Source organism: Opisthocomus hoazin, chromosome 2, assembly GCF_030867145.1.
Source record: "Opisthocomus hoazin isolate bOpiHoa1 chromosome 2, bOpiHoa1.hap1, whole genome shotgun sequence".
Classification (NCBI taxonomy): domain Eukaryota; kingdom Metazoa; phylum Chordata; class Aves; order Opisthocomiformes; family Opisthocomidae; genus Opisthocomus; species Opisthocomus hoazin.
Genome location: NC_134415.1, coordinates 97,557,454 through 97,582,496, shown reverse-complemented (window position 1 = coordinate 97,582,496; position 25,043 = coordinate 97,557,454). Strand labels below are relative to the sequence as shown.

The 25,043-nt window shown below is 43.4% G+C and overlaps 1 long non-coding RNA gene across 2 annotated transcripts in view; it reads right to left on the bottom strand.

Moving 5' to 3' along the window:
• Positions 1–1,029: 1,029 nt before the first annotated feature.
• LOC142360605 (uncharacterized) overlaps positions 1,030–25,043 on the bottom strand; it is a 72,303-nt gene continuing 48,289 nt past the window's right edge. The window contains exon 4 of one of the 2 annotated variants that reach the window (XR_012763237.1): positions 1,030–1,114. This is a non-coding gene — a long non-coding RNA (uncharacterized LOC142360605). Of the gene's footprint in view, positions 1,115–21,314; positions 23,589–25,043 lie in introns of those variants that run through there. The other variant, XR_012763236.1, reaches the window with a different exon arrangement.

Below are 25,043 nucleotides of genomic sequence, written 5' to 3'. Positions count from 1 at the left end.
ATTCACAGTAGATACTTGAATGTACAAAGGTACATTTTAGAAGTGCAGACAGGCAGGAATACAACAGAAATATCTGGGAGTTACAGTATTATTAACATACATTCAGACAAAGTTCTGAGTATATTTGGACACCAGCATACATTTGGGCAAGTGTCCAAAGTCAGACAGGTATGACAATGTTTTGTATGCAATAGCTGTAGCTGACTGGTATTTTAATGGGGTTTGTTACCTTGTAACAAAGGAACTGGGAATTCTTAATGAATATCTGACTATGGTGAATTATAATTCTCCTGTTTAGTTCAGTAATGCCCCAGATTGCTAAATGTGAAGCCTGATGTAGTATCTATAGAAGGTGAATCTGATTTATAAAGTTCTCCATAGTTTTCCTCTGTGAATGTCATTTGCGTAAATTTGTTTCTATTGAAACCTGAAATTATTCTGCAGAGAAGAAAAGACTTCACACAGATCATGCTAGACATTACAGATCAGTGTATTAAGCACACTAAAACCAGTGGAAGTTCTTCCATTTTTTGCTGGCTTATGATTACAACCCTGAAAACCTTAATTAAAGCCCTGATTATTGGAGTGTCTTGTACTAGGGCTCTGTAAAAGGTCACAGCCAAGGTAAGCCCAGAAGAAATTAATGAAGGAGTCTATTACCTGAAGATGGTCTGTTTAGGTGGTCAGAGAATTAGTCTCAGTCTAGTCCTTAAGCCTCTAAGATTCTGCTCAGTTTCTTCCCAGACTGGCCTTTTGAACGTGGCATACAACTGCAGCCAGCTCCTTGAGAGGAAATTAATCCGGTTGTAGGATGCAACATGGTCTAAATGAGCTGCTGTACAGCAACCCCTCATTTATAGCTAGGGTCCTACATCACCCTTGTGATGGGCTGAAACCAGCTGCCTGGATTAGCACGCTCAGCTTTCCTGTGGTGGGGCTTGACTACGGTGCATGAGCAGGTCAGCTGCCTGACACCACTGATGAGAAATGACATCTACTCACCAGAATTTCACACAGAGTTAGGTGATGCCAGTAAGTTTTGCTGAAGGGCTCCTGGAATGCACTGGGCAAGCTAGTAATTTTGGAAGTGGAACCTAGAAACAAATTCTTCTCCCTGAAAGACAAACAAAGAGTGTGATTCAGAAGCCCAAATGCAGGCATCAAAGTGCCCTTGGAGACCCCTAAGTGCATCCATCTTCTGCTGCAGAAAGGCACTGGTGCTCCATAGGCTTGGCAAGTCCCATGGTGTAGCCGCCAGCCCCATGCAGATGTCTTGGCTACTCTAGGACATCTCAAAGGGAATGATACACCTACTAGGTGTATGCTTATGACATACAGGCGTAGGCCAGCTATGCCTATATGTGACTGGTTGGCTGGCTGAATCGCTCCGAAAGCTGCATGGACTGTATTGACCAGAGCTCCATTTATCTAAAGGACACTTACACACCCTAGTTAGCTTGTAGGCATAAGTTTATGTATAAACTACTAAATTTAGGCGTTTTGTTACAAATTTGATCCTGCCCCTAATCTCCCTGAGCACCCATATTTCTGTCAGGAAGGTATACTACAGACTGTCTTTGCCATTAGATGTGTAAATGGATGTTTCTGATCTGACAGCACACAGTATCTCCTGCCTTGAACTTCCAGAAATCCTGAACCAGGCACTTTCTACCTGTGCCAGATGTAGGACTCATCAGTGTACTCAGAGTAGGCCCAAACCCCCCAAAACTGTGTGATTGTCTTCTCTGGGACATTAACCAGAGACATAGACTGACATCCTTCTTGAGCCTCAGCAGGCTTCTCATTTGGGGCATTTATATGCCCTGAGGCATCTAACGTGTAGATGCCTAGGCCTGAGCTAATCACACAACACTCCTTGTGTAGTCAATGGAGAAAAACAGGCACCTCCAGAGGATGATCCATATCATTCTAAGACAGGCATTTTAAATATGTAAGCTAAATCACTAAAAAGTTGTTCATATCTACTGATTATAAATGAAGTCAAGGTCTAGCCAAACTCAGGTTTAGACATCAGACATGACATGACCCAGCCCCACACTCCTGAGGTTTTCTGAAGCTATTGAATTTTGAATAGAATACCCAACTTCCTATAGGATCAGGAGAGGCAACCAACCGAACTGGTGGTGAGCATCCATTTCCATGGCATGATGGAAATTATCTGTAATCAGGTCATACCACATAATTCACTTCCAGTGAGAGACCAAGTGGACCCTTGTTTCAGAGCATCTGTTGCCAGGTATGTAGACCTCAGAGTTCAAATCTCTTTAGGAAGAGACAGGGCTTTAACCTTCCTGCCATATCCTATTGAATTTCTTATGTATAAGATCACAAAGATAAAGAGACTAACAAGAAAATTGATTCCTCCTTGGTCTTTGAAAGAATAGCCAGCCTTTGGCTCTATGACCAACAGAGAAGTATGAAAGGGTATAAGGAGATCATTAGCATCATACAACCCTGATATGTCATGATACTGTGCTTTATTTCCCCACCTAAACATAGCAGAAGTTGCACAGAGCCCCTTCCCATCCATAACAAGAAGGCAATAATCCTGTTCTGCTCCACTTGGGTTAAAGGGCCTGACTTTAAGGCAACATAAAGCTGGGGCAACCCTAGGAGTGCAGCCCAGCAGTACCAACATACAGCCGTTGCAAATTCGGCCCACCTCTGGCAGCTGAAAGAGAAGCACGCACAAGCAGCGATACTTCAGTTTGACTAGACTAGGAGCTCATGCTGTCCCTGTGAAAGATATTGCCGGTAAACCATTATTTCAAGACGACAGAGTCTACTTGTTCTTTCTAACTGAGTTTTTGTATGTGACTGTGTGAATTTATGTAGTCAGGATGGTGCAGCACAGCTATTTCAAAGATCTAACTGGTGTCAAGATTGATGAGACTTATAGGACCCCTACAAGTAAAAAAAGGTCTGTTGAATAACACATATTTGTGCAGTTCTGTAGTTTGCTTTTGGGTGGACAGTTGTGGATTTCATATAGTTCATCAAGGATAATTTGAAAATGCCTAGAATCATTGATCTCTGACAAACTCCTCAGCAGTTAGTTCCAGTCAGAGGCTGGTACAAGGCCAAATAACACCAGTGGGACAACTGCAGGCAGTGACTCTGCCACGACCTACTTTTCATCCTTTCCCATATCATGCTTTGTATGTCATCTGTAGAAAACCTATATAAATACATAAACTGGGGAAGAAGTTCATCAGGGAAGCCATTTTTAATTAGGTCACCGATGCTCCACAGGGCTTTTAGCTTGTGATTAAGGCAAACATGCATAGACTGAGATATGAAAGAAAGTAAATGCACACAAGCAGGAACAGAAACCACCAACAATACCGACTTTCATTTACTTATCACAGGCCCAGAGATTTTTACAACCATTTGGGCTAGTTTACCTAGTAAAACTATTCAGCACAGCATTAAAAGACAGATCCAGCTTCCCAGCTGCACTAGGGCAGAGCTGTCTTCTGCATCAGTCCTGCCTGCTACTCTGTGATGGCACCTCAGAGTGATCCTTCCCCACACCTGCCAATCTCTGGGTGATTTCAGAGGCAGGCTGGAGGGAGAAGATGGCAAAGCTGAAGAATTCAACTACATTGCAGTGTTGAGGAGCAAGAAATGGCCCACAGTTGGTGACACGAACCTGATTTGAGATGGGACTCAAGCATGTTATACATTACATAATGTGAGCTTCACAAAAAACTCTGTAAGCAGTTGGTGCACACAGATTCTGGAATGAAAGAAATTATTTTTTTTCATCTTACTTGTTGCCCCTGTAACATTCCCTGTCACAGGTTTCTTTAGATCACCACAGGACGGCCACATCATAATGCTATTGTGTTCTTCTGTTCTGAAGAAAATACGTCAGTAGAGCTGGTAAAAGCCTCTCCCCCTTTATCCCTGCGGTGCCACCAATACATTGTGTACTTGCCATCTTAATACAGCATGCAAGATGGCAAGTTTAAAGAGATGAAATTCTGCTTCTAGTGACGCTGGAGAGCTAACAAGGTATAAGGAAGATCTTTTCTTGGTATGGAAAATCTGACTTATGTGTTAACAAATAATGATAACAAATGTTCACTTTCGGAATCTGATGCAGCGACCAAAATTATCTGAACACAGTGAGCATGTGCAGTATTCCAGAATTAGCCCATTTCATTTTGTAACATGCCTTGTTACAGCATGAAGCCACCTGGCAGCTGGAGTACAGGCAGCCTTTGATGTGCTCAGGAAAGACATCGCTATTCTTTCACATCGGTGTTTGACCAGGCTGAATGAACCAGTGGCATCCACATGGGCTCACTTCTATCCTGAATAAAGAGACGAGTGAAGCAGCACATCATTGTCCTTTTGCATGTGGCAAAGTGCCCCCCCAAAATATTGGTGGTAATATGCTAAAATACAATGAGTGCTTTGTCCTCCTTCAGTACATCATATCCAGGAGTTTGTTTGCAGCTGGATTTGGGAGGAGTCGATTTCTCAAAAAAAAACCCCTAGGTGAGCTGGGAAATTCCAGGATTTGGGGATGAACAAGGGAGTGCAAATTACATGTGTTAATCAATGGCACTGTTAAAAAACACCAAAAGCAAAACTAAAAAAATCCCATATCATCACCATAATTACAGATAAAATGAGAATTAACAGTGGATAAAGCTGTTAATATACATCTTCAAAGAAAGGTCATTACAAAGCAAAACACAAACCAGAACACAGGCAAAAGAGCACAGCCAAATCCAGACTCAGCAGGCAGAGCTGAGAACACCCAAAAAAGCAAAGGACTGATCCAGGGCAGGGAAGCAAGGAGCAGCTTCATTGCTCTGTAAATGTGGCTTATCCAGAGGACAGGAGGATCCTCACCAAAAGGATAAGACAGCTAAACAATATACTTAAAAAAACCCTGTACTCATCCTACAACAGAAATGTATGGCTAAGAAACCAGAAGCAATTTTTATTCTTGAAATTGATGTTAAAAAGGAGAAAACCCTTTTTTTTTTTCTTAAGAACATTAAAGCGATGGCATTTTCTGGCTTGTGGTGCTTTGTGGTGGTGTTCCTTTGTAGTGGGAGGCTACAAGTTAAGATCGGGAGATAACATTGCAAGGAACACAGGAGAAAAAAACACGATGCATGTTTGTTCTTATTAAATGAATTCTTCAGAGGAATCAGAATGAAAACAAAATAAAGATTGCCAGCCATGCATGAGTAACAATATCGAGTGTTCTGGATGTTTTTTAAGGGAGCTGGCTGAAACTCTGACACAAGCAGTTCACCCGCATGCAGGTGTTTGCAGTTTCTAGAATGTAATGATCATCTCCCTGTTCTGCTCCAGATGAAAATAATGATTAATTTTTGCATTTCTATGAAATTTGTCACCCTCTAACACCACTCCTAGTTGTCCTCAAGCAGCAAAATACTTGACAGGTCTGAGTGCATGCCAGAGTGAAAAATAAAGCATCCGTGGTAGAGTAAGCATCACATTGGGGCTAAAAAGATAGAATAGGAACAACTCTTTTTCAGCACTGTCAGTTTGAGCAGACACAGGTGGTACATGTATCTAACTGCTTTGGTGTGTTCTTTCATTTACATTACAAAGGAATGTTTTTGGCAGAAAGTCAGTGTAAACAGTATTCATTATTCCTTTAAGGGGCTTGATAATTCAGTATGTTAATCCACTGCAGCCTATCAATGCTGTCAACAATCCACCAAGATATAAGCGAAGCCTTGTTCCCCCATCAGTATTTCTGTATGCATTCCTGAGATTTAACAGGATTGGAGCTCAGATCACGGGGTGAAAACTAGTGATGGTTGATAATGTCTGAGAGACATTTTGGGCCAGGGAGAAAACACCAGCAGCTGATTACAACTTGTGAGAGAAGTCATCATTAGCACACCAGGTATGAAAGTGACAGAAAATGAGAAAAGTGATTCAGTCTGACAAAAAACCCCCGATCCTCAAGACGAATCCTCAAATTGTTGGGTCGTCATCAGCGGCGCTGAGTCTAGATGGAGGCTGGTAACCAGTGGTGTCCCTCAGGGGTCAGTACTGGGCCCAGTCTTGTTTAACTTCTTCATCAACGACCTGGATGAAGAGTTAGAATGTACCCTCAGCAAGTTTGCTGATGACACCAAACTGGGAGGAGTGGTAGACACACCGGAAGGCTGTGCTGCCATTCAGCGTGACCTGGATAGGCTGGAAAGTTGGGCAGAGAGGAACCTGATGAGGTTCAACAAGGGCAAATGCAGGGTCCTGCACCTGGGGAGGAACAACCCCTTGCATCAGTACAGGCTTGGGGTGGACCTGCTGGAGAGCAGCTCTGTGGAGAGGGACCTGGGTGTCCTGGTGGACAACAGGTTGACCATGAGCCAGCAGTGTGCCCTGGTTGCCAAGAAAGCCAATGGAATCCTGGGGTGCATCAAGAAGAGTGTGGCCAGCAGGACAAGGGAGGTTCTCCTTCCCCTCTACACTGCCCTGGTGAGGCCTCATCTGGAGTACTGTGTCCAGTTCTGGGCTCCCCAGTTCAAGAAAGATGAGGAGCTGCTGGAGAGAGTCCAGCGGAGGGCTATGAGGATGATGAGGGGACTGGAGCATCTCCCCTACGAGGAGAGGCTGAGGGAGCTGGGTTTGTTCAGCCTGAAGAAGAGAAGGCTGCGAGGGGACCTAATAAATGCTTATAAATATTTCAAGGGTGGGTGTCAGGAGGATGGGGCCAAGCTCTTTTCAGTGGTGCCCAGCGACAGGACAAGGGGCAATGGGCACAAACTGAGGCACAGGCAGTTCTGTCTGAACGTGAGGAAGAACTTCTTCCCTCTGAGGGTGACAGAGCACTAGAACAGGCTGCCCAGGGAGGTTGTGGAGTCTCCTTCTCTGGAGATATTCAAGACCCGCCTGTACAAGGTCCTGTGCAGCCTGCTGTAGGTAACCCTGCTTCGGCAGGAGGGTTGGACTAGATGACCCACAGAGGTCCCTTCCAACCCCTACTATTCTGTGATTCTGTGAAATACATCTCTGAAGTCTGGGTCAGATATGGAAAGGAGAAGTGGGCTTCTCATGCAGCTTTGGAAATCTACAGCGTGGGTGCCCCTAAATGGTTGCTCAGAGTCCCCTTACAGTCAGTGGAGAAAAACTGGAACTTTTAGGTCACGAATCATTTAATCCTAACATAGACATTTAAACTAGGCCTGATGAAGTGCCTCTTTCTTTATCTTCTTTATAAAGGGAGACCACCTGATGTACCTACGTGTCGATACCTACACTGAAGATACGTAAAGTTACCGAAGAAGAGATCCATCTTCAGTACCTAGACACATTTTAATTCATCAGGCTGAGCTCATTCTGCTTGGCCATCTGATGAATGACTGACAAGCTCAGGTGGTTTAAAGGACTCTTGCAAAGCTTGGTCCCGCCAGGAGGGCAGCTCCGCACTGCAGTGGTGTCGCACAGAAGTCACAGCGCAACTCTCAGCACCCAGCTTTGCTGCAATGGAGTAGCTGGCAAGTCTCCACAGACTTGCTCTATGGGGAATGAAGAAAGAGGAAGACTGCTACAGCAAGAGATCCAGAACTGTAATCTGACTTTGGCACTTTGAGGCTGCATCTATATTAGTGTTTTAGTCTGGATCAGAAGAGAGCTTTTAAAGATGAGTTCCTAATCCTCCCACCTACTGGGCTTTGGTCCACATTATTTGTTCATGCAGTCTCCAAGAACATGAACTTTATTTTTTTCAGAACAAGTAAATGGGAAGACGAAGCCCAGGAGTGTACTCGCTACACTTCAGATGCAATGGGCATTCAGTCCACAGGACCAGATTAGCACTATTCTGAAGAAAACAAAAAAATCCCTAACATTTTTATAGTGTGAGTGTCAGGTCCTGAGCTCTGACTGTTTTGCTCTTCAGGGCTGCCATTGGTCTGCACTACCTGCTAATGTAACATAAAGTGAATAGGGCCCTGGAAGAGTCCCTTCTCCATTAATGACTGGAGGAGTTTTGGAAGATGAGATAGCTAAGTCAGCATACTCAAAAGTGAATGAAACAAATAACCACCAAATGGACCATAGGCTAGTTTTCCAAAATCCAGTATTTAAACAAAGGAAACATCCATTAAACAAGGCAGAAGCAAGTCCTGCACAAGGCATGAGGTAGTGAATTAACTGAGGATGCAAAATACCTGCTGATTACCAATTACTCTTCTGCGCCTACAGAGTTAGTATACCTGTCTGAGATGGCTAGTAAATTCAAAATACAGCTACCCATGAGATTTTGTTTATAGCAGTACAGCCTCAGGACTTCATCCAAGCATAAATTGTAGTAAACTAACCGTGACATTACTGCCTACCAGTTAACATGGCTGTAAAAGAACAATACAAACTGGAAAACGAAGCACAAAGACCATTTCCAGCACTATCGACCTAGCTAAGTGCACCAGTTACCCCAGTAAGTAACATTGCACACCTGATTAAATAAAGTGTTATTATCTCTACTGGAGTCCCAATATGAAAGAAAATACTTTAGGTTAAATCTTTTAATTACGAGATGGTCCAAGAAGCTGCTGAGAAACACCACTAACCAGGGCTCTACCAAGATGTCCTCAAACGTACTGAAATCAGCTTAAAGACAGTCCTGAGTTTCTGTTGATTTTGGATCAGCCCTCTGGAAAAGGCAGACCTGGAGTGGTACTCGGATGGGAGACTGCCTGGGAACACCTGGTGCTGTAGGCTTTTGGTGAGTTACTGACACTGTTTTAGCCACAGACGCAAAACATAGCACTAGTATGAAGAAAGTTAACTCCATCCCAGCCTGACCAGTACACTGCCCAAATTCTCCCATGCACCTTACCACCCAGGAATCAGCTGCCTCAGGGCAGACTCCCGTGTCACATCTCGTACCAGCTGGCTACCCTTATGAGAAGACAAAACCAGATTCACAGCCCACATCTGTATGAGAGCTTTGATTGCATCTGGATGTTCAAGAATCTGAGCGGTCATTGCAATAAGACTGGAAGCACCTACCCCAGAGGAGCAGGGGTGCCATTCTACACTGCCCCCACAAAGCGGGTCCTACCAGAGAGGAGGCAGGTGTGACTCCTGCTGTCTCCAGGAAATGGTTCTCCAGAGACTGGGAGGGCAGTGACGCAGGGGCCAAATACCAGACTGGGCTCAAGGACAGTGCTTTTAGCATAGGTTTCCCAGGCAAGGTGAAACAAAGCGGCAAACAACACAGAAAACAGCAAAAGCTGAAAGGAACCATTAACAAGCCCTGGAATTAAATGTACAGCAAGAAAGGGACCAAATATACCATCACTGTGACCTGCAACAGCAAGTACCAGCTGCCAGGTAACAGCTGTGAACTCAGTCTAGCACACTCCAATCAAATCTGTCATTATCGTGAACACCTCGAGCCCCATGTCGGGTGCCTAAAAGGACTGTGGTGGGTTGACCCTGGCCAGTCCCCAAGCACCCACATAGCTGCTTGCTCAATCCCCCACTCCAGTGGGACAAAGGGAGAAAATAGGAAGAACAAAAGCAAGACAACTCGTTGGTCAAGCTAAAGACAGTTTAATAGATAAAGGAAAAGGAAGAAACCAACCAAACCAAAGGAAATCTCTCACCACCTGCCATAGACAGACTGTTGCCCAGCCAGTTTCTGAACATTGGCCACCTAGGAAGCCACCTCCTGCCCCTTCTTCTTCCTCTGCCTCAGTTTTTGTTGCTGTGATGCAACCCTTTGGCCAGTTTGTGTCAGCTGTCCCAGCTGTGTCCCCTCTCAACTGCTTGTGCACCCCCAGCTTACTCGCTTAGTGAAAAAAAGAGAAATCCTTCATGCTGTGCAAGCACTGCTCATCAAGAGCCCGTTGCTGTGTCACCAACACTGCTTCAGCCACAAATCCAAAACACTGCACCGTGTGCTCTGCTATGAATTAAACTAACTCCGTCCCAGCCAGAGCACTACAGCCTAGAGCTATTGCTCCAAGGATCATTAGAAGAATTGCTGCATATGACATTATCTACGAGTGCCTTCACTGCTTCACAAGCTTTAAGGTCTTTCTCATGCACTGTATTTGCATACTTTCAGGGAAGTTACAAAACCCTTTATCCTTCCTGTAAACAAATGGACACTTTGGTTCTCAGGAAGAAAAAATGACATACTTTGCATACGTTGTTGTTTAATAATTGTGATTAAAAAGAAAATAGGTTTGGCATGTTTCCATAGTTCCTTTAAGACTAGTAAACTGTTTCAAGCCTTCATAGTTCAATCTGAGTATGTGGTTAAAATTCAGTCATCCTGAGAAGGCTACTCCGAGCAAAATTTATAGCAAAGCTGCTATCAAAGGATCAAAACATCTTTTACTTTAAAAAAAAAAAAAAAAAAAAAAAAAACACCACAAAAAACCCAGAAAAAACTCCCCTTTTTGAAGTACCTTGGAACAAGGATATCTCATCAGTTGTTTGCTCTGCAAATGGGTGTATTAAGGAAAAGACATCTGTGGAATGACTTTAACTCTACACCTATAAAATTCAAACTTTGTTGCACTGATTTCTGAGACAGCATAAAAACACCACAAAGGCTAAATGTAATGTTCTAGAAGGAACCACAAATTTTCATTTTTGCATACTATATACAAAACTAAATGGACACAATTCAATACATATCTTAATAGATCTCACCCCTGTGCCTGGCAAGATCATGGAGCAGATCCTCCTGGAAACTATGCTAAGGCACATGGAAAACAAGGAGGTGATGGGTGACAGCCAGCATGGATTCACCAAGTGCAAATCATGCCTGACAAATTTGGTGGCCTTCTATGACAAGGTTACTGCACTGGTGGATAACAGAAGAGCAACTGACTTCATCTACCTGGACCTGAGCAAAGCATTTGACACTGTCCTGCACAACATCCTTGTCTCTAGATTGAAGAGACATGGATTTGATGGATGGACCACTCAGTGGATAAGGAATTGGCTGTGTGGTTGCACTCAGAGATTTGTGGTCAATGGCTTGATGTCCAAGTAGAGACCGGTGACAAGTGGCTTTCCTCAGGCGTCAGTACTGGGGCCGGTGCTGTTTAACATCTTTGTCAGTGACGTGGACAGTGGGATTGAGTGCACCCTCAGCAAGTTTGCTGATGACACCAGACCGTGTGGTGCAATCAACACACTGGAGGGAAGCGATGCCATCCAGAGGGACCTTGACAGGCTTGAGAGGTGGCCCTGCGTGAACCACATGAAGTTCCACAAGGCCAAGGGCAAGATCCTGCACATGGGTCAGGGCAATCCCAAGCACAAATACAGGCTGGGCAGAGAATGGATTGAGAGCAGCCCTGCCGAGAAGGACTGGGGGTGCTGGCTGACGAGAAGCTCAACATGACCCAGCAGTGTGCGCTCACAGCCCAGAAGGCCAACCGTATCCTGGGCTGCATCAAAAGCAGCATAGCCAGCAGGTTGAGGAAGGTGATTCTGCCCCTCTGCTCTGGTGAGACCCCACCTGGAGTCCTGCATCCACCTCTGGAGCCCCTAGCACAGGAAAGATATGGACCTGTTGGAGCAGGTCCAGAGGAGGGCCACAAAAATGATCAGAGGGCTGGAACACCTCTCCTATGAGGAAAGGCTGAGAGTTGGAGTTGTTCAGCCTGAAGAAGAGAAGGCTGTGGGGAGACCTTATAGCAGCCTTCCAGTACCTGAAGGGGCCTACAAGAGAGCTGGAGAGGGACTTTTCACAAGGGCATGTAGTGATAGGACAAGGGGTAGTGGCTTTAAACTGAAAGAGGGTAGGTTTAGATTAGATACAAGAAAGAAATTCTTCACTATGCGGTTGAGGAGGCATTGGAACAGGTTGCCCAGAGAAGCTGGGAATCCCTGGCAGTGTTCAAGGCCAGGCTGGATGGAGCTTTGAGCAACCTGATCTAGCAGAAGGTGTCCCTGCCCATGGCAGGGGGGTTGAAACTAGATGATCTTTAAGGTCCCTTCCAACTCAAATCATTCTATGATAATAGCTAATGTTCTTTAAAAATGGTAATTTAAAATCAATCCTTGTGATCTTTGTTCAATACTATTCTTAATTTCACTCAAAATCACACATTAATATAATTGCAGCTTCTCTGCATGGCAACATAACAACACAGAGAATTCTGGTCCTCTGTGGGTGTCTCTGTATATAACATGGTTTCACAGGCTGATGTAATGCTGCTTCTTCATTCTCTAACCCTTCCCATTCATTTGCAAAGGAAGTGTACATTAAAATAACCAAGAACTCTTCTACTGAAAGCATTTACTTCCTCCGAGAATGGAGACGGCTAGCAAAGCTAAGCAATATGACAAGTTAGAGAAAATCATACAGTTCAGCTGTGAACAAAAAGTTACATCCTTCCTCACGATTTTCATAACAGCAGCATCACTCCTACTCTCCTTGTAAATGAACCTCCTATTGCTTGTAGTAAACTAACATCCACGGTCCTAACCGAGGTCTTTTCGTGCCGTGCCCCTGTACAAAGCCATAGCAAATTATTTCCCTGTCCTTGAGTAACTCACTTGGGATCTCAGCTTGCGTAAGCACTGCTGCGAAAGTCATATAGCGTATGGCAGTACAGTAGCACTGTTTGCTTGCAAAACTAGCTCTAAATTAAGACAAAATGTAACCAAGTGACGTGAAAATTGGACACAGGGCGCATAGGAGGGTGGATGAGATGTGTCATACTGAGAAAGTGGTGTGTCTTCACTTTGGTGGGCTGCAAGCAGAAAGTGCAGCTCTCAGGGATAGATCACTTGGTTTCTTGACCCCAGGATTTACCTCAGGTTCCTGTCAGGCATAAGCAAAGGTCTGTGAGATGCCATCACCGAGCCTGTGGAATGCTATCCCCCTACAACACGTGAAGTGCACATCAGCACTGGAGCCCTGCGCAGAACACAGATCACAGTCTGGCAGCAGAGCTGACCCCTGCTTCTCCAGCTGCACGTGGTTTTGCTTGCTGCCAAGGTAGAAGGTTTGGACCCAGGCTGACACCAGCACAGGCTACAGAAATGCCCACACCCCTGTCCTCTGATGGGTAGCTCCTGCTGTACCTATTCCCTGCATGTAGTGACTCACCCTTGCAAAGTCAAAGACAGTGTTCAGTTGATGTGACACGCATGACAAGGCATTCAAAACAAGAATACAACACTGACAAGGTATTGTGATAAATGCCATGGTAACCTAAAGAATTTAACTGAGAACACGCTATGTAGGATCTCTGCCTGCTTGGCCCAGCAAGTGAAAATCAGCTTTCTTCCGCTCCCATATTGAATTCTTTGTCCCTAATATGATGTTAACTCTGCATATATCTACACTGAGCATGCCTCCAACACTAGGCAACAGCTAGTTATGAAGCCACTCTTTCAGCTGCTGCTCTTACACCAACACTTGAGGTTACCCAAATGAAGATGTATACCACGTTCACGGGCTCTGAGCAGAGTTCTGTGTTAGACAGAAGGGGGTTCTGTGACTCAGTTGCTCAAGCTCAGGTGTCTGGTCACATCCAAGATGTCCAGGGGAATCAGAGACATCCAGTATAGCATGATATGACACACAGCTTCTGGTAGACTTGCACCCTAAAAGCAACATCTGCTGGCCAAGCATGACACTTGAGGACATCCCAGCTGGCAGACACGTTTGCATGGACAGTTTAAGAGATAGCACAGGATGGGACTCTGGTTGGAAATTTTGACATTGTTTACCTCGGTACTGTGTCTCCAAGCTCCACAACAGTCAGTGGCAAATCTAACCAACAAGGTCAATTGTAGTCAATGACAACCTAACGGACACAGCTCAGGAAGCCTAAAAATTATTTGCCTCATTGCAGAGTAGACACATGATGGCTAATTAGCTAAGGCTGTCTGCTCTCACTGAAATGGGATTATACAGCAGTAGCAAGGCTGTAGACACCTACGCTAAGGCATCAGTCTCAAATGGGATCCTTCTCACCTAGCCAGAGCATTTTTGACAATTAAGTTCCATATGACAATAAAGCAAAAATCATCGTTGCCTAGTTTTTACTTTCATGGCAGTGCATTGGTTTCGTGGTGGGTTGTGGTAACTACAGCCATTGAGTTATTCACACAAGAACCATACCGCAAATAGGTATCACCAAAAAACCCCCCTTACTTATTAGAAATGTTACAAGATGTTCCTCCTTTTCTTTTATGACAGCATAATGACAGTCATGTTTATGTCGTATCTCTCCATTGAAATGATCCAAAGTCATAAAGCCTCAAAAATTCAACTGAAGTTAGACAGTTGCTAAGTTAAGACTGGCATCATCCTGACCCAGGCTGACTGTATTCCCCCCTGCATCTACAGCCGTCTGCTATTTTCCTTCTGTTATGCCAAGATTATCCATCATTTGGAAGACGGGAATGCCTTTTATTTTGTGGCTTTTCAGGACTAAGGAATAGGTGCTACACAAATACAAGTCATCAGTACCACAGTGCCTGTGATGATTTACTCTCCTGCTAGCTTGCCTCTTCTGCAGGAGACCTGAAATCCTTGCATGCTTTTGATGAAGCAGCATGTACTTTTCTAACACTTGCACTTCCAATAGCTGGTGAAAACAATTCAGGATAATCAATCATTTAAGATTTACTGCTGAGCATCACATACTCAGCAGAAGCCAGGACCACCGGTTATTTTCTTTAGATTAGCAACAGGTAGTGTAAGGTGCTCTTGTCAACCAAAACCAGTTAAGGGGTGACAAGTATGCGAAGGGAGAGCTGAGCATGGAGCAAACCAGGGGCAGGTTTTGTTCATGAGTTGAGCAGTTAGGCCAGAAAACAGGCTGAAGCCAGTAGAAGAGACCAGACTTCCATTGCAGAAGCTTTGTGTTGGTATTTGTAAAGTAATCATATCAGTAATTCTACAAGAAGGAATCTGAGAAACGTGCTTCTGCTAAGGAAAGTGCAGTAGCTATGGTTACCAAGCAAACAGAGAGAGGAGGCAAAGCTGAACCACTGCTCTGGGCACCGTACACCATTTTTAACACCAAAAGCCTAGTTTTAGCTTTCCAAAATGCAACTATGAGAACAGCCACCCACGTTCCCCATTACAGTATGCGTGTATATATATGTCTGCGTGTATATATAGATAGATTTAGATATATATACACACACATGCAGACAGACATATAGTAGGATGAGGGGATGACAAAGAGAACAAAAAAGTAGGCAGACTTTAGACCAGAACACAACTATGAAGTTCATCACATACTCACAGGCAACAGCCTTGTACGCTTGGTTAGCCAGCCCAGGGCCGGCACTACGGGAGTCTCCCCAGGGAACTTTCGCTGCCACAAAGAGGAAATGGGTGTCTTCATTTGCCCCTGAGGATTTCACAAGAGGTAGGAGCAGTTCCCTGTAAAGGAACTATGCGTGTATTGCAGGCTTAGTGCAACCCTGCTAGAAAAGCTCCCATTAACCTGAAGGCTAATGAGCATAAGTACTACTGTAGTGTAGCAGCAGCAAGGTGGAACTTAGCATGTACCATAAAACCCCCTGAGAAACTGGGTGAATATTTAAGCAATTAATCCACACTGAATTTCACATAAAATGGCTTCACATAGTCATCCAGTTCATTAACTGGTGTTTTTGAAACAGGGTGGGAATAGTTTACTGGGCTGTAGCCCTATCTGTGTGGCCGATGATGTAAGGGAGAGCTTACCTACTGTACGGTTTCCCAAGCCCGTCACACCTCCGGTCAGCCACAGCCTGGCCACGTCCACTCCAGGCACTGATTTGGACCTGGGTATGCCCGCATAGCTGCCTTCACCTCTTTGATGGCACTGCCTTAAAGCCATACCTATGCTGCCCAGAAAGAGTCCTCTCCTGACTTGCCATGAACATGGCCCCTTCCTCCTCCTTCCCACGCTGCTGTCTCACAGACAGTCCCCAGATGATTGCCACAGCACGGTCTCTGACATGCCAGCAAAGCACCCCAGATGCTTGAGTTCCTGGGCTATCTGGACAGTATGCCTTGCTTCGGCAGGGGAGTTGGACTAGATGACCCACAGAGGTCCCTCCCAACCCTGAACATTCTGTGTGATTCTGCATTCATGCACGCTTGCAGTCTAACTGTGGTTTCTTTAGCATACCATGTAGACACGCACTCTGAGGCTGCAGTTTGAATTAGTCAGCTAGGTTTCCTCTTCAGTCATAAGAAGCCATCATCTCACTCATTTCAGGCATCTCCTCAGCACAAAAGTCTTTCAAGGTGTTCATATCACTAAGCTAGTTATCTAGACTCCCTCTGTAAAGTAGCTAAGAGATTGGTCTCTAAAGTTAGGTGAAATGAATCCTATCCCTTACTAGATACAGTTTCCTGAACGTGGAATGGGCTGCCACCAGTTCGTCCCAATGAATGTCTTCTCCAAAAGCACAATAGGACAGCAGTGGCTGTTTGGTAACAGATAGAGCAGGGCCCTTTAACACCAACTTCTAGATGAAACAGTGTCCAATACCACAGAGATACTCCGGAGTATCTAAGATGTCCAGGCAGGGCTGGCAGGTATGACACGAGACTTTTTTGAAACTGGTGTCCTTTTGGAGCAGTAGCTGGGAACTAGGAGGATGGCATGAGGGCATCTTGGCTAGCACTGGACACCTAGCCATGTCTACCCAAGAGCTGGGTGTGTGTGACATCCTTGTAAAGCCAAGGCAGACGTAGTCAAAAGACCCTGGAGATTCATTCACTTGACCCACAACAGACACCATTGCAACCACAACACCCACAGAAGTCTGGCAGATAGGACACAGGATTTAACAGAAACTCACAGCCTTCTGGAGCAGCAGCCAGAGGCCACGCAGGATATCTAGCAAATAACTGGACGCCTGTGCTTGAGGATCTGAACTGAGCCCATAGATTCTTGTTGCTTCTGTGGGCTGTTACTGGTAATCCAAAGAATTTTACAAGATATCAAACTAAAACCTGTATCAGCTTTCATTCACTTGTTTCCGAGAAATGGCAAAATTTAGTCTTCTATTTTTTCCTTCTACAAAGTCTTTCTAGACATTAAATGTGGTCTTCAGCATAGTTACATCTACACAGGGAGGGGGCTGGTGTGACACTGGAGTCATGAGATGCCAGTGTCCTTTTGGACCAGAAGCAAGAAGCCAGACAGACCTAGGGCAGCAGGTGCTTAGGCAAGACAATCAAATGATGTTTACCTCATGGGCAAGATGCACTTAGTTTTAATATTTATTTTAAAGACATAAGACTTAAATTGCTTTTGTCTTGAAAGACAAAACAATATAAATTTAGTTTTAGGGCAGTAGGTTTTCACAGAGGACTTCAGTTTCTAGCTTCCTGCAGCACAATCACAGGCTGAACTCAATTTTAATACAAACAAGATTATGGGAGTTCAAACCCAATTTCTTTCCAAGAATAAGGATTCCTTTATTCAAACCAGTATACCAACCTCCTGCAGTCATACAGAAAGGAAGCTTTTTTCTATGCTATAAGTAATATTAAATCAAGCTGAAGATTTAAGAAAATAATTCAGAGTGAAAAACACTACAGAGACTAGTAAGGAGTTTCATCTTAACCAGCAGTGCCCAAGAAAAATGCATCACAGAAACTCTCTCATCTTGAGAAATTTATGCATCCTATAGTCCCCAAAGGGAACAATCACATCTGATAAAAATCTTTAGACCAAAATTAGAAAGTAACAATAAAGCTGACAGAACTGCCTGAAATACAAATTTTAGCAGAGAGTTATTAGAAAGTTGGCATAAAGTGCCTCTTAATCATACTCATCATGTATCTATTGGCAGTAAATCCAAGCAACCCTAGTTTTATGTACCTCTGTAGACTTTATTTTATTGCTTACTTGCTTAGTAAATTTCAACTAGGTATATTGGCAATGCATCTAGGGTGTCACCTGGAAAAGGTAACATCCTATCACTCATTATGAGCCTGATTTAAAATATCCAGTGCTCGGAGCCAAAGGCAGGAGTTTGCAAAGCTCAAGTTATTGGTCAAACCATTACAGAGACCCATCTTCAGAGTATGTTTCAGTCTTGGTGCAGCCATGTCAGTAACTCTGCCTAGAAGTGCACGGAGAAGTTTTAACCAGTGGTAGTCAAGATCTTAGAGAGGAAGCAGTGACAAAGCTCCCGTCCTCATCATTTCCACTTTTCCTTTCAACAGAGTATCTATGAATCTGAACTAATCAGAAGATCTATACATATTACCAGGTAATGACTTAATACTCTGTGTAAAAGTTATAGTGAACAAATCAAATAGGCAGGGATGTATCATTGAGCTAACAGCTAATTTCTGTCAAATTCTAGTCATTACATCTTTGTTAGCTTCTACATGACTTTTCCAGGAGTGCCCACTAAAAAGCTTACTGCAGGATACCATTTGGTATACAAATTCTAAGAAAGAGGCTTTGCAAATATATTCAGTATATTAAAACTTTTCAGTTACTAGCAATTCAAACAAATGCTTTAGAAGTTAAGAATCTCTAAATCCTATAACCTCCTGGATCTTCCACTTGCCCCAGGAAAAGACAGATAAACCTGGACTTCTTCCCAGTCCCACTTGCTAAAGAATGAATGGCATTAATATTTCCAGAGCAGGATGTAAGGAAACACGCACCATGAAGTCCCATGTCAGATGTCACAAGAGTTTCCAAGCTTTTTCACAGTGTTTTAACAAGCAAAAGGAAAAAATAATTCAGTGATTAATTTTTAAACATTCAAGTTCTCATCGTAATTAGTAATAAAACAGGATGAAGAATTTACATCAAGTCTGACAATAGGCTTTTACATGCCAGTAACACACAATAAATTATTTTTAAAAGCTAGTTATTATTTCAAATGTTCAAAAACTTCTAACAAGGGACTAATTCATAACATTGGATTACTGGTCTTAGTAAAATGGACACAATTTAGGCTTTTGGAGACAGTAATTGTGGAATCTCAGATGCATTACGTTGCCTGCTTTCAACTATATTTAACACTGTTTTATTATTTAAAAATACAACTTTGAAAGTAAGATGACAAGAACTACATTTATTTGGCCTAAAGGGAGAAGAATTAAATGAAACAGATAGAAAACTACACAAATATTCAGAGAAAAAAATAATGAAAAGAAGAGAAATATTTCCACTGGGATTAGCTGTAATAGTGTAAAGGGCTAAAGCTGAAAAAAAAAAAATCAGTTTAAACTCTGTATCAGGAAAAAGTGTTTTTGAAGACACTGAGGTTGGCTGGACAGAGAGGAAACCGTGACTGCTTTTCAAGTGAATCAACTGATCCCCTTCCTTTCCTCCTTCCTAGGCAACTACAGGGGCTCTTCAGCCCTTTCACGTTTAACTTGTTGGGTTTTGCCATCTGATTCTCAAAGTGAAAGTGCAAGAATTGGCGCTTGTTATCTTTCCATGAGTCACCAACATTATCTGAACTGTTGAAAGATTACAGGATTACAAACTCTCAGGAGCTTCTCTCCTCCAGTTTCACCCACTTCATGGATACCATTAACCAATGGAGAGGACATCTTAGCTTCTAGATAACTTGCAGGAAGATAAGCAGACAGACAAGGAAGATACCGTAAACACTGTGAAACCTACCAATGTACTTGGGCAGTGCAGGACTCTGAACCTAGATGTCTAGGGTTCTGACAGAAGGTGTACGGTATCCTGCACATCAGAGGTATTAAGGTACTACTGTAGAGAAGATTTTGAGAAAACAGATAAACACTGGACATGACTATCAACTCAATCCCTAAGTGGTGAGGAGGTACTCAAGATGGCACGATATCCTAAAGAATTATGCTTTATCTTATACAGAAACATCTGCATTTAGTCCTCAGGGCATTTGTTTTCATTTTGTGAGATGAACAAGACTGTACCTGCATACACAGCTAAAAATTAATAATTGGGTCATTCTCTTATAAAAACAACACAGCAAAATCTGGTGTTCTAAAAAAGCAATGTCATTCCCATCCCCAAAATAACTGCCACAAAAGTGTGGTGCTCCCCTCTACCACTCCAACAGGTTGGCATTTATGGGTAAGTAAATGCTGCAAAAGATGTCCTAAAATGAACTGCAAGCACAAAGGCTTGGCTTCTGTGGTTAGACAAAGCTATAACATCCATATGCCTCCCTCCCAAAAACACATGAAGAGATTAACGCAGCCCAGTGAAAGACAGGGTGAGAGGCCCTGTTACGCTTCCCATTGAAATGCACGGAAAAATTCTCAGACTCATAAAGGGAAAAAAAAAAATAGTTCATGTTTGCTGGAAAGAAATAAAACCTATATACACCAAAAAGACAGAAACACATTAAACTAGAGAATAGTCATAATTCCTGAAAGTATGCCAGAGTGTTTGTGACATGGATAAAATTAATGTATTTGTTTTGACTGAATACTATATCAGTAAAAGGTCTACAGAAAAAAACAGAAAAAAACCCAGAAAATAGTCTTTTCTGAGAATCTACTGATTTCAGATACAGAAGGGAGAAAGGAAAAGAGAAAGGAAAAGAGAAAGGAAAAGAGAAAGGAAAAGAGAAAGGAAAAGAGAAAGGAAAAGAGAAAGGAAAAGAGAAAGGAAAAGAGAAAGGAAAAGAGAAAGGAAAAGAGAAAGGAAAAGAGAAAGGAAAAGAGAAAGGAAAAGAGAAAGGAAAAGAGAAAGGAAAAGAGAAAGGAAAAGAGAAAGGAAAAGAGAAAGGAAAAGAGAAAGGAAAAGAGAAAGGAAAAGAGAAAGGAAAAGAGAAAGGAAAAGAGAAAGGAAAAGAGAAAGGAAAAGAGAAAGGAAAAGAGAAAGGAAAAGAGAAAGGAAAAGAGAAAGGAAAAGAGAAAGGAAAAGAGAAAGGAAAAGAGAAAGGAAAAGAGAAAGGAAAAGAGAAAGGAAAAGAGAATCTGCAACTTTATGCAGAGCAGCTGGCATAGACTTTATTGCTGTTGGCAGTGTTTGTTTTGGAGGTTTTTTTTTTTTTTTTTTACCTTTTTTTTTTTTTTTTTTTACGAAAAGCTGTTAAGGTGACACCACTACCACCATCCCGCCCCCCCACTCCCATCCCAGCTGGAGGCCAGTACCTGGCAGCAGTGGCCTGGCAGCACGGTTCTGCGCACGGCTTTTCCTTGCACTCCCTTCAGCGCCTTGCACAGCCTAACGAAAACGCCCCTGCAGGCTGTGTAAAAGAGCCGGCCTTGCAAAGCTGACTGGCTGGCAGCAGTACCCTCCAGCAGCAGACTGGTAACAGCTGACAAGTGGGCAAGGTGGATCTCAGCATTACAGCAAATTCTGTGCTGATTTGGATCACCAGAGTCCCCATGTGCAAACAGAGGTCTGTATTAGTTTCAGAAATTAGACTTGCAGCCGCATGCAATTAAGTAGTCAAGCTCCTGCACATGGACAGAGGTCAAATCTACAATGAGCATCTGGGGATTTTATGCTCTTCTCGTGCTTCCTGAACTACTCCAAGCATGAATTTTTGCTTGGCTTTTTTGTTTGTTTCTTAAAGAACTTGTGCCTGCCAGTAAGCAGAGATGAGGACCGTGCAGCAAAATGTTGCCTATTCACAGGAGATACAAGCATTCTTATTCAATAAAAAATGAAATTAAAATCCAGTTCTGTTTCTCCACCTATGTTATTTAATACAATATTTGTTCTGAACAAGGACGAAAATACCCCAAACATCTTTCTTAAAGGAGACAGCCAAAATACAGTGAAATGGTGGTTGAGATACAGCAATAAACATATATTAAGCAGTAAATCAGTTTGTACTCAAAATTCATCCCAAGTCGCTGTCCTGCCTTGTATGATGACTAGATCACAACTGCACACTGTAACAGTGGACAAAGCTTAAGTTTTACATATTCTCTGAAGACTTTGCAGGCCAAAAATCTAAGCATCACCCAGCTTCCTTCATAATAAATATGTTTTTGGGGGGCATGCTTGGAAGCTCGTTAGAATTACTAGAAATTCACCTATTTCCATGGATGTTGGGTCAGGCCAAGACTACCTTGGCCACAATGTAGCACCAAATGACTTGGCTTCCAACACAATCTTACAGCAAGTCCCAGGAAGAAGGACTTGCATCTAAACCCACACAGATTTCTGCAGCACGTGATGTGAATTGCTCCCACAGGAAGATGCTTCTTCAAAGTTGCGTTATCAAGAAATATTCCCTGCCTTTAGCATAATTGTTCAGTAATATGCATTTTGTATATGGAATAAAAGAGAAATGCTGACAGGCCAGCTTTTATGGCTGCTGACACAAACTTTCTGAGCATAGTTGTGTAAAACTGCTGACACAAACCTTCTCCTTGAGAACAGCTGTGATTGCCCGCTGCTTTGGGGAGGGGATGGGGGGGGGTTCTTTTCTGTCTTTTTCTGCCTCCTGCAGAGAACTCCAAAGGGCTGGCTGCACTGATAGGGCTGAAGTATCTACCAATGCCCTATTATGCTACAGAGGCAAACATGTAAAAGACAAAGTCAGTTCCCTTCCTGGTGTTATCCTCCATTTCTCTTTCAGATTATTTAATAATCCCACACTCAGCAGTATTTGGATAAGATGGACAGTTATCAAAAGTGCTCCAGTTAAAGCTGAATACCGCATTATGCTATTCTTTCAAACCAATAAGTACTTGGGATAGACAAATTTCCCACAAAGAGATGTAGCGCACCATTTACTTGAAGGTTAGTTAGCACATTCACATAAGACAAGTGCAGCTAGAGGGTAAGACAGCAGCTTCTTGGGCTCTGTATTTCAGGGCACAGCTAGTGTGTAAGTGTTTTAAAAGACACTCAAGGAGCCTCGCAACTCCCTATTTAGCACAGATAATTAAGAGCTTATGTCTCCCCTTCATCAACAAAGTGCTTAAGGATACGCTTAAAAGTGTTTTGCTGATTTAGGGCCTCAGTAACTTCTCTGCAAGGATCTGAATGCCCACAACTCCCCCTTGAAATGAAAGTGCATTTGGGTCCTGGAGGTATTGATGTGCCTTGCAAAGTATTTCCTAACAGTTGCCACATTAGAAAACTTCTTGCTTAATTTAGATAACCCATAGCAATCACTGCCAAATTGTGCCTGGGTTAATGCAATAGGCATTTTGAAATTCCAGATTTTCTTGAGTTGCAAAAGCTTATTTATTGTTCCTACAGCTGCCTTAACATAGCACAAGGTTAATCTTCTGACTTTCTAACACCTCGTTACTTACAAGTGTCTCAAGCTCACAGATTTTGTCAGCAGAGCTGGTCACTTCCTCACTATGACCATACCCAGATGTGACGGCTCAAAGTGCAGCAATCACCAGAACAGTTTGATTGTTTATCCTGAAAAAAAGCTTGGTGTGCCTGAAAAAGCAATTAAAAACAAGTCACAGAATCACAGAATGGTAGGGGTTGGAAGGGACCTCTGTGGGTCATCTAGTCCAACCCCCCTGCCGAAGCAGGGTCACCTACAGTAGGCTGTAGAGGACCTTGTCCAGGCCGGTCTTGAATATCTCCAAAGAAGGAGACTCCACAACCTCCCTGGGCAGCTTGTTCCAGTGCTCCGTCAAACTAACACCTTTGCACAATCACAAGTTACAACTAAAAATAAAAATAAAAAAAAAAATTAGTTGTGCTGTAAGATGCTGTAAGACCGGGGTGCTAAGCCTGTGTCAACCATGCTTTCCCACTGGTTGCAACAGAAGTTGTGTGTCGGCAGACATCAGGCACACACTCAGAATTGCCTTTTTTTTTCCTGTTCATATCATAAAGATGATTAGACCTTGAATAACTTAATGCCTGCCCACTGAAACCCCCTCTGTTGCAAACAGAAATGCAGCCACAGTGCTCCACTCAGATGCAGAGAGAAAGCCTGGCAGATGGACAAAATACTGCAGTGACAGACAAGCCAGTACACTGGGCTTCCTTGTAAAGCAAATTAAGAACCCTTGGTTGTCCCTGATCCTTTCTTGTAAGAACCGTAGAAAGTGAAGCCATCCACAGCTCCCCAGCAGAGTAACTTTAATGCCCAATTATATACAGAAGTTTTGACAGAAAATTTCATCATCTTAAATTTAAGCAAAATGAGAATGTGAAATAAATTGTACTCCAAAAGCTCCAAGGTTTAGAGTTGTCCCACAACCATTCTTCAAATAAAAGATTTCCCTTTCCTGCACCAAAGGAATGATTTGGAGTGTCATACCATCCTTAAAAAGCCAACTCGGAAGGTATAGTGTTATCATCTTGTCCTTTGCTGTCTTTCCTCAAAGATTTTCTCTAGAATCTAGTTGGACAGAGGAAAAAGTAATCGTAGAGTGACAAAAATAAATTGAAAAGAGCTAGTGAGATTCAAACATAGCTGGCCTCTGTCGACTGCGTAGCCTGGAGCTGGAGCTCTGTCTGAAAACGCAAACAAGAGCTCTGTGCTTCCACTAGGTTTGAAGGCTGTACTTCTCCCCACCTCCAGGAATGGAGGCCATGACCGGCAAAAAGAAATATAACGATGTTTCTGTAACCTGGAGACTGATTAGCAGTGAGACTGAGGTACGCGGATTCTGGCACATTAAGGAGCATTTTACAAAAGCAAGTCCTGTCCTTTCTGCAAGCTGCTGTAAACATCTCTGCCTCAAAACTCTCCAAAAACAGGCCAAATCTGCTACAGTTCATGGACTAGATAGCTGCAAAAATATTTCAGACTGCCTTAACTATCTATTGCCTAAATCCTAAATGAGTAGGGAGACAAAGCAGAGTACAGCATTCAACCTGAATTAAAGCAGAAAAAACCCTGTCACTTCTGTCCTGAAGCAGAAAACGGTAGTCGGAAACAGGAGTTACCAAGCCAGGCCGTGCCCTGGCTCATTAGAACCTGACCCTTGTGACCAGACCACCCCCCCCAGGGTCTCCCGGTCTCTCCCCGAGGCAGGGTCAGACATTCACCTCGTGTGTTGTGGCGGGGGCCGTGTCTGCGTGGCGGGCGATGGCGGGGCAGCCGGGCCCAAGGAGCCCAGCGGGCCCAAGGAGCCCAGCAGGCCCAAGGGCCTCGTACCACCGCCAGGC